The sequence below is a fragment of the Astatotilapia calliptera genome, chromosome 9 (genome assembly GCF_964374335.1).
Source record: "Astatotilapia calliptera chromosome 9, fAstCal68.1, whole genome shotgun sequence".
Taxonomy (NCBI): Eukaryota; Metazoa; Chordata; class Actinopteri; order Cichliformes; family Cichlidae; genus Astatotilapia; species Astatotilapia calliptera.
The window spans coordinates 8483146-8496844 of NC_137430.1; the positions used below are offsets into that span (position 1 = coordinate 8483146).

Genomic DNA, 13699 nt, shown 5'->3' on the forward strand with positions numbered 1-13699 from the left:
GTGATTGCTTATTTGGACCCAGAGGATTCTGAGCACAATTATGGTGATAATTGCAGATTAGAATGAGCACATCCTTCTGATGATAATGGGCACTAGGACATGCTGCCAATCAAGCTTCATTAAAAGCACAATAAATAGCGGCTCATAAAGGATGCACGGCTCTCGGAGCGTGCCCCTTAGTAGCACTTGGCAAGACACAGTTATCGTGTTATTCGTACTTCCCGATCAAAATCAATTGTATTAGTTATACTCCATTTGATTCCTATAGCTTTATATGTGTGGGAGCGCAGGGAGCGTACATTAGGCCTTTTTATGTGGATGTGGGCAATTAAGTGGCTCACTGGGGTGTGAGGTAGCTTATGCTTTTAGGGTGTGGAGTAATGGTGAAGTCCCTTTATTACTGTTCATTACAAAATCAATGTTCCCTCTCTATTTACTTGAGGTTGCTTAAATAGCAAATGCAATTTTAAATAAATTAAATTACTTAATTCTAGTCAATAGAACCGCACATGTGCACTCCTCTAAATGTTCTTCCTGTTATCATACAAGTTTTCATTACTTTAACTACAGAAGCATCGAGGCTTCAACTTCAGAATTGTGTGCTTCCATGTGATTACCAGTGCAATCGTTTGACTACATTTGCAGATAGATATTTTGAGCAAAAGTGTAAATTTAAAAAAAAAACACATTTGCAACTGTGGGTTTATGTTCTTCATCATCCCTGCTTGTTGAGAAAAAAAGGTTTCACAACACTGTAATAGATCTGTGAACTCCAAATGAGCTTAATTGCCGCTCAAAGAGAAGAGTGAGCAAACTCCAAATAAAAGGCTCATAATTTTTTTTCTGTGCGACCTTCCATGGAGGGTCAGTGCTACCATGAGTATCTTGAACATGTACCACTGGGCGAGAGGAACCAACTGGTGATCCAGAAAGCACAGGTTATAAACAAGACAACTAGAGTCCATGTACACTCACTGCATAAAAAGCCCCTCTGCCCTTCTCTCACTCACGAAAGTATCAATGTGACAGTGAAGATCTGCTCCACTGTGTGGTAGACGATGCTGTGGGGTGTGGAGTAGGAAAACATGAGCGAAGACAAGGTCTCCGGCAATTTAAAGAACTAGCAGTTCTTTAATACACTTTTTTAAAGCACTACAACAAATGGAAATTGCATCGAGTGTGGGCCGGGAATGACGGCTTGATTTACCAAGGGGTAAATTTGTCGTAGGTGTTCAAAGGAGGCATTTGCCATATCTAGATTAGATCTGGAGGGCCTTATCTTTTTTTGTCTTTCACCGTGATGGGATTCTTGGGAGTACTTTCAGGGTCTGTAAATATATTCATATGTTAATAAACGGAGCTCAAAATCGGGGGAGAGCACGAATCAAGCCCAAACAGCCAGCCGAAACTGTCCACTGTCAGTGTAACAGCCAGCAGCAGGCCTGTCTGCATGCATAAAGAAGATGGATTCAGTTGCCTTTGCTAAGAGCCCCACATCGCTCAGGCACCTTGGTGGGTAATTAGTCAGCATGATTGTTGCCGCTGCATCAGGTCACCACTTATAAATGCACCTCCAAATACATCAATGTCTGTAATTGGCCTGTAGAACATGCGCCATAAGGAAAGACCAGGCCAACGGAATATGGTACGAATGAGCACTGCTCATCAGTTTGCTGTAAGCAGTGTGTTTGTGCATAAAAGGGAAAAGGTCACAGGTGGCATAAGTGTCCTCAGGGGTGCAAGCGAGCTGTCCGCATCACCGCCGCGCAGGATTGCAGCTAAAATATGCATCAGTGGGAAACGAGATAGTGTGTGTAAAGTTATTAAAAAACATGGGGGGAGATAAAGTGTCCATATGCCACAGCATTTCCACAGGCAGCATCTTTATTCTGTCCGGTATAATGAGATTTGCTCCAAATTCATCTGTGACTTTGCGGGCTGAAATGTCAGCACTTGGCCTCCTGGGTTGGCTGTGTCTCTCCCAGATGCATGCAAACATCACCGCGCGACACAGTCGGCAACACAAAGATGGAGGAAGAGACAAAAGAGCCAACATGTCTTTTTCCCCCCCTCTCTCGACTATTACGGACGCCTGTATCCAATAAAGACACACCGATGCTGAATTTACTGAGTAAAAGCTTTTTTCTGAGGACTTATCAAGAGTAGTGAACATACGAATTCCTGGCCTGCAAAGTCGGATCACAACAACAATTCAGAAAGAACCTAGAGCTCCTCGAACTTGTGAAGAACTAGCAATGAGCCAATCACATTACAAAACATCAGCCTATACAGAAACAGCTTTGCCACTCTTTAGCAGCAAACTTTGAGGCACCGGTAGTGTGCATGTGTCTGTGTGTACCCCCACACCCATCCACACCTGTGCTTTCACATGGACATGTTGACAGGGGTCATGAACACTCTAAAGCTGCATTTGGGGTATGTGGATGCCTGTCTGTGTAATAGTCATCCTTTGATCCGGGAGGATTTAGCAGATGCCTCGCACACCACAAGGCTTAGGCCCAGGATGTAAACTATGCAGCAGCCCTCATATTTGCTTCTGTTGGTGGATCAAAGCTGCGCTGAGTCTCTACATGCCCCGTAAACACCGCCACCGGCCAATAAATGAGTAATCCAATCACCAAGAGTGTAATACGGGTCATATGAGCATACCTAAGTTCAGGGGTATTCGAATGAGAGCAGCAGAGTGTTATAATCCTCGGAATAAGATTTCAGAGATGAAGTTTGACTGGAGTTCAGGCTGTTGCTACAGAAATGTTCATTTCCAACTAAAAGCGGAAAAGGGTTGAACTGCCGGAGCTTCCGTGCGACTTTAAAATCATACATTCTGTTATTTCTTATCTGATCGCTGTTGATTGAAATTCTATCAGATTATCTGGTTTCTTACTGGCCGCAGTATCTCTGTGCAGCAGATGAGGGGGGGGCAGACTTCTTAAGTTTGGGCCCTTTGGCAATCTTGCATCAAGTCAAAGGCTTAGCTCATCTTTATTCCACCGCCCTGTGGACTTTCATTTATTTCAAAGACAGAAAGATGAGGCATTTGGGGGGAAATGGACAGCCTTTGGGACCTACCACGATGATAGAAAGAGATTAGATCTGCATTACTGCTGGTCATTTTTGAAGGGGAGAGGGACAAAGATAAAACATTTTTTTTAGCGTCTTCAGAAGGAAATCAGCATATATCGGCCCTTCTGCTATGATTTTTGCCAGCAATCAAATGGAAGCATTTGAAGCGTATATCACTTTCCACTTTCTTTTCCATGTTCATAAAAAAGTTCTTCCAGTTTTCTCTCGCCTCATCTCTTCTTCATTTCTTTCTTCTTCTTCTTCCCATATGTTTTACTTCTGAATGCCTCAGTGCTCCTCTGTGGCTAGAGGGATAGGTCATGAATTCCCTTCTGTCCCCCTCGTCCTCTCCCCACTAGCCTGGTAAGTGACAGCTGCAGGCTGGACAAAGGCCTGATAATACCCTGGATTTGTCAGGCTCTGACTTCACCCATGTCCTCTTGTGACTGATGCACCGACAGTGGCGCCTTGCCAGCTAAAATCCCCACCCTAATGTGGTGCTGTGACTGTGTGCGCATGAATCTGTATCCATGGTTCCTTTCAGACTCAAAAGCACCACATATAGGGTCCTTAGGGGTCCTAAGGAGGCCATCGTGTGGGATCCCTGCCTGGGATGTGGTAGTGGCGTGACTCGGGAGCACGGAGCTCTGATTAACCCTCCAACAGGCTGTCCGGTACGAAAGGAGCGGCAGAAGGCTCTCCTCTACGAAAAGCACGACTCCAAAGAAAAGAAGAAAAGGCAATGATCTTTGGCTTTTTCTTTGTTCCTTTTAAATACCTGTAGTCCTGTGTACTTTAAAAGCACCCTTAAATTTTTTTTTTTTTATTGTACAGACATCAACTCTTCTAGTCATTACCATTTTTCTGTCTTCTCTGTTCAGTTGGCATGATTTCTAAACAGATCAAAGTGAGGAATTTCCCCTTTCTGCTTTCTATCCTATCTTTCTACTAGCAACTTTTAAACCTTTGGTTGCTTAAACATTATAATGGAACTAGTCAAAGAAACCTTTATTTCTGCATGATGTGCTGTATATTATGAAGGTACAGGAACTAAGCTAAGATTTGTGTGGATGATAGGCTCCCTGAAAGCTTTACTTGTCCTCATTTCTGGCAACTTCTCTTTAAATTGTTTTCTAGGAAGAACAAAGCACGGCTGCATTCTCCAAAGAGATTAACTTTGAAGTTAAGGCCCATAATCCAAATCTATTGATTCAGCGAAGGGTGCTCACTCTGAGAGAGAGGGAGCATGGTCAGGACTGCACAATCTAATAAATACACTTTTACTCTTATGTGCATACATGAACGTGCCATTGTGTAATGAGACAAAGATGTGTTGCATGCTAATGATTTAAAACTCATCACATGATCGAAACTTGTAACTGCACAAGAAATGACTTGGCTGCATCATGCTACATGCAGTAAATCTTTTATTTTCAAAGCAGCATATATATAGAGTTGAAACATATGTACAGTGTTGCAGCTGTTTATGTTGCACATAAACAAAATTCCTCTTTAGGGTAAGAAGAATGAAGTGTCAGCCTTATTAGCCTTAAATAAGGTGTGAAGGCCATGGGCTACAGTATCCATCTAAACAGGTTAAGTCAGCTTTTACGAGCCTATCGGATCTTTATAGACAACTCTTATGAGATATGAGCTTGCTTGACACTAAGAGGCCAGTGGAGAAGCTATATGACTTTGGCTTCCAGTATCCCGACTATGACGCTATAATATTTTGTCTAAGTATAGGTTGGCGCCATGGAATATGAAATGTGTTGCTGTATTTTGCATTAGGGGACCTCAAATATAAATTCCCAGGGAGACTGGTGCATTGTAGCAACAAGTCACCTTTGCAGGTTTCTCTGTGGAGGGCCACTCTAAAACTGAGTGGGAGCTGCAGAGCTTGGCAGAAGCACTGACTAGACGATCGTCAGCACTTAGACAAGAAGGAGCCGAGTTGATCTTGAGACAAATTTAGTCAGTCAGAAGTTCTTTGTATAAAATAACATCTGATGTTGAACAAGCTGCAAAATTAAAGTTATTTCATGAAAGTTTTAAACAACAAGTTTTGGAACAGTGGACCAGGAAAAACAAAAAAGGGGAGGGGGATGCTTTTGTTCTCCACTGTTTTGACACAGCTATACTCCCCGGAAACATTCTTACAAAGATTGCCGACCTGCTAGGCCAGGTCCAACTGCGCTCTTCACAGAGCTGTGTGAACCCAAAACCCAGTGCCAAGCTCTGCCTTTCCCACTTGCATTCTCAAACTGCCTGATCCTTCAGATGCTATCGTATGCTGGAATGCACACGGGCAGCTTATTAGAGAGGCCCAAGTTTTCCAATCCACTGTATGAAAACAGACAGCGGAGGGAGGCAATTAAAAAAACAGATTTCAGTGAGTTTTAAAAAGAGGAGGGGATTGAAGAATAATCAAATGAGATATTTGGGAATGTCACTTCAAATATCGAATGCTATTCAGTGTACCTTTTTTTAAAATGTCTCAAATTTCCTTTGATGTTAAATTGGTTTTCAGTGAGCTTTTACTTCGGATAGATTCACATCCCTTCCTGAGAATAGCCAAAACTTTAACACAATAACGTTTTGCATTTTGTACTTGGGAAACTTTGGTGTTGACTTATTGTGAAATTGCTTGGAGACACTTTAAATTACAGAGAAATCATTAAGGACTTTATTATGAAAGAATGACAGGGCTATCCACAAAAACACCTTTAAAATCAAGCGCATTTTTACCACAGGGTCTCTGTAAACATGACAGCAGCAACATCGCTGCGTACTTTGAAATATAGTCGCTCGTGTGCCGAAAAGAATCAGTTGGATTAAAAGACAGCCACGGTCCTTTAATACAAATATATGCAAACCTATCACCATGTGAAGGAGCAGATGATTCCACTCCAGAAGCAGATATTCACATGCAGCTGAACCCCTCTAACTCGTTTGCTATTCTAGCACGTTGCCAAAGTGACACGCTCTCACTGGCTACCTATAATGAAAGGCTAATATTAGATTTCAAATGGGCCCAAGCAGCAGCACTGGTGCACCAGCCATATATTACATATGCATTCAGAAGTGTATCATTTGACATCTGGTGCATCATTTTCAGAGGGACCTGGTTGGTTTGGAGGGTTTACTTCACCACTGTTGCATTTCTCTTTACACGTACACCCACTTTTAAAATCCCCTTTTTTTTAACTGACTAACAAGCAGAGCCGATATCCTGTCTTTTATTAGGTCTCCCGGGTTAATTCGAGAAGCATTACACCTGTAAAGAATCTCATTTACTTCAGCAAGACGCCACACTGTGCTGAATGCAGACAATCGCTCCCTTTGCAAATGTCAGTGCCTGACGCTCAGCAGGTGAACCACGAGCCAGTGGTAAATAATTCACAGCAGACCGGTGTAGCTTTCCTCGCCATCCCATACACAACCAGCATCCCCCCCACCACCACCTAAGTCTTTTCTGCTACGACCCCCTGTGCCGCCACTACTTCCTCTATACATAATTAACGAGAGAGGCACGGTGGGATGCCCGTCAGTCAGAGCCAGGGCCACTTTAAACAATAACAATATTGATAGTGGGTGTAATAAAGCGGAATTAAAAAGATGGATTCTAAAGATTTTTTTGTGCTCCTGGCGCAGCTGCTCCCAGCTTTAAGTGGTGAGGAGAGGGAAAGGGGTTTGCAGGGGGGCTTCTTGGGAATGGATAGAAGTACAAACTAAAAAAGGAGGAGGGAGGCACATGTGCCCTTTTACCCTCCCCCTCCTTGTCAGCCCCTGGTGTCCTGTACTAACTCCTTTGCTGCTGCGTCCATTACTGGATTAAGTCTCGAAGTCTCGGAAAGAGGGAAGCCGGAGGAGGTCAGGGGTCATAACCTTTAGCAATGGTTAGGCAGACAGATGAGCAAAGAAAGAAAGAGAAAAACAAGACTGGCAGGATAATTTCAATTTAGGCTATCAATATTGTGTAATGATCAATGTGAAGGTCAAGAGGTTGGCAGATAATGACAGACGGGCAGATGAGAAAAAGAAGAAAGAAGGAAAATGAGAGAACTGAAGATGAAAGAAAAAAAAGGCCAATCGGTGTTGGAATATCAAACATTTGCTGATGATTTTGCCACCTGCCAGAGGGACAAAAATAGAAGAAAAAACTTGACAAAACTGAAATGCGCTAGAAAGGTATTTGTAGGACTCCAAAAAACAAAAACAAAAAAAACACACTCAAAGCAGTGAAGAAATCCTGCCATTACTGCTATCTCACATCAACCTGCGGGAGCCTTACATATGTTAATGCCCCTTCAACCTGTGACCCTCATATTCATGGCATCATTATCAACCCAGCCAGACATAATGTTGGCCTGTCACCGCCATGATCTATGGCCACAGTGGCTCTCTGCCTTAATGAAGCTGTAACACTGCCTTAAACTACCGAAGCCGCGACGAACCTGGGTACGACCGTCTATCGGCTTAATGTGAGTGTGCATCCATCATCATACATCAGCCATCCATCAATCAAAGCCCATGTGACAGCTGGGACCCCCGAACCTAACCCCCACCACACACACGTATGCGCAAACACACACAAACTCATTGGTTGTGATTACGATCTCAATTATCGTCATGACCGCGGGCCGCCGCTTCTCCTGTGACCGACATGCTAATAAGAAGCACTGGCAGTCAATAATCAAGCCATGGAAAAGGGCACCGGGTGAAGATTTGGTCAAGTTTAATTGTATCACTTAAAGTCCATTGGTTTAAATTAATAATCTTGGAACCCTATTACAAAATGACATGGTTTGGGGAAAAGCAAAGTCAACTCAGAGCAATAAACAGGAAGCGACTTCATGTCTCTTTTAAGGACCAACCCAGTATTCCACACGCGCACCTGCTCACACCATGAGGAAATCAAAGGTGACCTTAAGGTGTCTTAAAGGGTCCGTGTTCCATGCAAGAGAGAATCTTGAATTAGCTGTTACGAGTCTACAAGACAGCAGTTGTGGCATCGTCGCAAGACTGCAAACATTCCTGTGCATGAAAGCTTTTCCCCTGCTGAGTGGGACCGAGCATACCTGAAGCGGGTCTCACAGGTTATTTCTTTAAGCTAACATCACTGCCGCCCTGTTGTTTCTTCTCAGCCACGGGGATTTCAACCAGTGTAACTTAAGACGGGCTTTAGACTTCAGTGAGCACACAGATATCTGATAATGTTTGTCCAAGACTTTCAACAGAAAGCTAATAAGGATCACATTCTGTCATGTGGCGAGAGTGTTAGCATTTCACACAAATGTGTTGGGAGTTTTGTCTGTTTCCGTTTCTTTTTATCTGCAGGTGTATTCACAGAGTAATCTTTGCTTTCTAATCCCCACACTAACACACTTCTGAGTCAGAAAAGGAAACAAAAGAAATACAGAGCTGTGATGAGAGGGACAGATAGAAGAAGTGCAGCAGAAAAAAAACTATACAGAAGCAGAGTTTGTGTCCTCAATAATGGAAATGTATCTATTTAACTTCTTCCACTGAGCGAGTCCCTGTCTGCCAATACAACAGTCATGATAGGAAACTGCAGCTTGTTGAGAAAACTTCTCCTAACAGCGTCACTATTTTTGGCAAGGCTGTGTTCAGGGACAAAAAAAACCCTCTATAAGTGGCCACATTTTAAATGTGACACAGCAAAGTACTCAGCCAAACTCCGAAAGTGGTGTCCGAAAGAATTATTCAGGCCTGGTTAGGAGGGGTGAAGGCTCACTTCGGTGGCAGGGATTTAGACTGCGTTTTAAGAGGGAGCCAGGAGACACTGATGACAAAACACTGTCACCTTCAGGTGGTTAAAGGAATGGGTGTCAGGGAACACACGGGAGATGGTAGACCCGCAGTTCAGGACAAGCCACGGGGGATTTAGCCCAAGTGCTGACAGAAAAGACCAAGCGGTCATGGGCTCGCCCACAGATGGCAAACGTGGTAGCTGATGTGTGAATGAATGCACCAGTGAATCAAAACTAAATTAAGATACTGTCACTACATCTGCCTGTTCACACACACACAAGCATGCACACATATGTGCATCCACATCCACATAAAATGCTCATTATCCTTAACCCCCAGTGTGGGGGTGGAGGGTGAGGGGGCATGGGAACAAAAAAGCATTAAGCAGGAGTGAGCCCTTTAATTACAGGCCAGTGTTTGGAGAACTCTCAATGGTGCTGAGAACAATGGAGGGCTCTGATAATACTCAACCTGCTGAGTTAACACATATCCTCAAGGTATGACATCTCACACACACACACACACACACAGGCAGAAAGTCAGCGGTCATGTCACGGACATGAGGCAGTAAGTGCAGAGCTGGTTGCCGAGAACAGCTCGACTGGTGGAAGGAGATTTAAAGCACACTTAATTAGATTTCTCCTCCACGCAAAGCAAAAGCTAATTTCTCATTATTTGGCATTATTTCCTGTTTAAAGCTGCACCTTGCCAACTTATTTTTGATATTTTTGATGCGACTGCTGAAAACAATCAAGATCAACAGTTAGTTGATTGTGCGTCTTTTTGTCTCTTTCATGTGTCTCCGAGTGAGTTTCTATAAGTTGTTTAAGATCAAAACCACCTCACAAAAAGAAGCTCTGCTAAAGCAGAATTGCAACCAGCTGTAAGCTCTGTAGTAAAATGCAGTTAGAGGGCTGAAGGATGATAAAGATGAAATACTTTAAATAAACTGGCTCACATATGATTCCCTCAGTGTGTTGAGGTGTCTCATTATATCTGGGTGCTTGTAGTAGTGAATGTGTGACGTATGAGACCTATAAATAACTCGAGCGGCGATTGTGACCATATGACCGTAAGAAAAGTGACAGCTTTCCCAGTCGGCGCATTTGACAGGCTTAAGGATAACTCCACATGCCTGGCAAATTGGATTGGCGCTCTGTTGCCTCTGCAAAGGAAGGAAAACAGACAAATCCTTGGCCGTCTCCCTCCTAATAACTTCCTTTTCATGTTTTAAAGTCCATGATAAGCGAAGGGAGGCCAGGAAGGGACAGATAAATCATCATCGGTGCACATTAAAGACCATTATCGTTTTTAAATAGTCCCACGCACTCCCCGTTTTCCAACAAAGCAATGGCAAGGTGATCTCCCGACAAAGACGGGGAAAAGAACAAGACAGCTTTTGAAAGTTCTGACAGCACGACAGGTTCTGAAGGACGTGAATGGGTCAAATGGGAAAGACAACTTTAAAATCCAACATCCTCAAAAAGAAAAGAGACAAAGCCCGACCCTGCCCATATTTCACCAACACCACCCAACATCCCCATCGGCCATCTCCACACCCAAATTCAGCTTCACCAACCATCGCTAGGACTTAAAAAAAAATGGAATTAACTCAACAAGTGCTATCTGTGCCTTTGTGTGGTTGATTAAAACCAAGGCATTCCCAAAAATAGCTTTAACAGGCCTCAAAGGCCAGCTAATATAGCAAAGCTTAACTTGTGCCATAACTCTGGGATCTTGCAAAGATTAATGAGAGGGGAGAAAAAGGAGAGCGAGATATTGGTGTGTAAACGGGAGGCAGAAACTTCAATGAGCAAAAGCAGCTGGTGGCAGTAAATAGTGGCTGCCAATTGGCTGCTGTTCACAGAACGCCAATCTCCAAAACAGGGAGTGGTGGTAGTGCCAAAAATGGAACAAGAGAGGGAATAAAAAAAAAAAACATTGATTAAGCTCTCAACAGTTGCCTTAACTTGGGTAACAAGGTGGACTGGGCAAAGTTTTCTACTTTCAGATCTCAAATTAGAAGATTTTACAGGAACAGAAAGAACTGGCAGCTCCATGTCTAGGAATTCACTGGCTTTACCTTTGAGTATAGAAAGCCCAATTAAATAAAACGACAGGCACACGTCACTGGAAGATGTGTGCTGTGAAATGGTCAAAAGTCAAGGAATCAACTGGAAAATCCTTCAAAATCCAATCACATCCAATAAAAAGAAACCATAAAAACCGCTGCATGGATTTGCTTCATTCCTCTTTTGCAGGTTCAGTATGTGCATGTTGATGTACTTATCGGTGTGTGTGGCCCACCATGAATTTGTCTTATGAGAGACTGATGAAGTTTTTCCATACTTCTATGACTGCTATGCTTATTTTATTTTTCTTCAGGCTGTTTAAGAACTCAAACCTTGTGCTTTCACTAGTGGTGGCTTATGGTAGCTTTCCCTGCATAAATCCACATTTGCACAAGGCCATTACAATATTCCCCAAATGGGCGATTTCCAAACTTATGTAGCATGAATTGGCTGTTGCTCCAGTAAGTCCAATATTCTCCGTCACCCGGGTTATTTCAGTAATGGCAGCTTTGCACGACAAGTGCTAATGGCTTGAAATGGTGATTTCTCTACAGGCACTTTTGGATTAATTTCCTGTGTTGAAAGGGAATAGATACACACGGCAAGGCCCACTCTAGACAAGTCAGGTCCCTGCGTCTGTGATGTAAGTGGGCAAAGATTATGCGACGGCGGTGAGAGTAATGAGAGATCGGCATGTTCTTTGGTCGCTGTGCCCCTTCAAGAGGAAAATCTCTGATAATGAACTCTAGACCTTTACGTTGCTCCTCAGCAGCCCAGACAGGGCGAGGGAGGGAGGGAGGGAGGGAGAGAGCGGCAAGCCCATCAACAGAATTATCATTACACATAGTCACGCTGGCTCTCATATCTCCGTAACACGCTCACTTCACATCTGCAAAGATTTAATTAAAAACAAACAAAAAAGCATTTTTGACAAGCCCACAAAACCACACGGTCTCCAAATAAGGACACTTGAAACCACGTAAACCTCCAGTGAGTCATCTGAATATTTAACATTAACAATGTTAATGACATTGTGCACAACAGCATTCACAACAACACTCTAGCTGGCTCCTTGAAACTATTATCTATGCTACTTTGAAACACTGAGAAATGCTCACCCACCGCAGAACAAAAACACACATTTTACACTCCAAGGCAGACTCACAGATACCTGAGAGCTACCAGCATCTGATTTCACATGGTCACCTCATTGATCACAGCCTATAATAGCTGAGATGGACAGCAGCTGTCCCTGCTATTACAATGTCATCTCATTGATTTACTTAGAGATCAATGGGACAGTTGCTGAAATAGGCCTGCCATGCACTCCTCTCTTGCTCACCTGAGCTGGTCTTTGTCATACCAGAGGCTATCCTCTCTCACCTTAGCTGTTTGTTTGTGAGACGGGTGAGACCGTGGCCTGTACCAGAGAGCCAGAAACAAAGTTGCTTTATAAAAAAGTAATGAATCTTTCTGCCAATTTAATTCAATTAAGTCACTTTCTTCTTTTACAGAGTGTTAAAAAAAAGAAAAAAAGAAAGACCCCACCCTCCTCAGTGAGACATAAAAGTGAGCTACAATTGCACTCCAGTAGGGGATTAACAGCTCAACATTAAAAATGACGATTCTCACTCAGGCTCCATCTTAAAGTCACCACACAGGGGAAGGGGATACTTGGGAACTCAAAGTGAAAGAAAAGCATGCGGGAGGGGTTGTTCAAAGGAGCCTCGGAGGACATTGCTTTTCTATAGCCCTTTTCTCATGCCTGTGCACATGCATACAGACCCATGCATGCAAACCAATACACACACACACACACACACACACACACAGAGGCATTCTTTTCAGGATGGACTGACCACTGAAAGCCCTCCAAAGAGGAGGAATCAAATAAAGCCGTCAGTGGATGGAGATTAAAAGGAGTGCTACACAGTAAAAATCTGATTTATGAAGCTCAGGCTGAGTTGCTACAGGGTCTTTGGTGCCATGGTAACCCAATGAACAGTAAGGTCGAAGGGGCGGTTGAATAAAGAGCAGCAGAATGGCGAGGAAAGAAAAGGAAACTTTTAACCTCTCAATGTTCACATCTTTTCTTATAACCCTGAACCTTTACCAGACTAACGCATGAAGCTTGAGTTTCAATAGAGGGGGTCAAAGTCCTCTTCATAAATTACAAAAAGCCTTTCTCACAGTTTCCAGGACAGGGGCACAACTGTTTGCGCCCTGAATAGAACACGGATTTAATGATGACAAGTTCATGATTTTAACTTAGCTGAAATGGTTCTTTTCTTACTCGAGCTTTATTATTTCTTAGTGGTTGTTCTCTCTTCTCCTTCTTCTTTCCTCTACCATCAGTGCAGTGAGACGTTCAGCCCACCCAGCCTTGCGTGGCACTTCCGAGAGCCGCCGTAGCTGCTGCTGCATCAGTGTGTTGTTGTGTTTTGTCTGTGGGAGCTGTCCTGTGCCATGCTGCTGTGTCCAGGGCCAAGGCCCTTTTCCTATTGTCTGCTGCCATATGGAAGCCAGCACCAACACGGAGATAAGCCTGTCCTCATGCTGTTCCCTGACCTTCTCAGGCACCCAGCTGGCACTAAATGCAGAAATAATTATTATCCAAATTACCCAGGCCAACTCTGTCTCCTCTTTGTGCAGTGAGGGTGAATTGAGAGGGGGTGGGAGGGTCCTATGAAGTGCTAGGGGAGATGCTGCGGTGGGAGATCTCACACAAAAGAAAACGTCAGTGGTCGGCCTCACGCTGCCTCAAATAC

At 43.6% G+C, this 13699-nt stretch overlaps 1 protein-coding gene across 2 annotated transcripts in view; it reads right to left on the reverse strand.

The window, feature by feature from the left end:
- The window catches only part of LOC113028738 (partitioning defective 3 homolog), a 352394-nt gene that overhangs the window by 23855 nt on the left and 314840 nt on the right, over positions 1-13699 (reverse strand). The window lies entirely within an intron of this gene.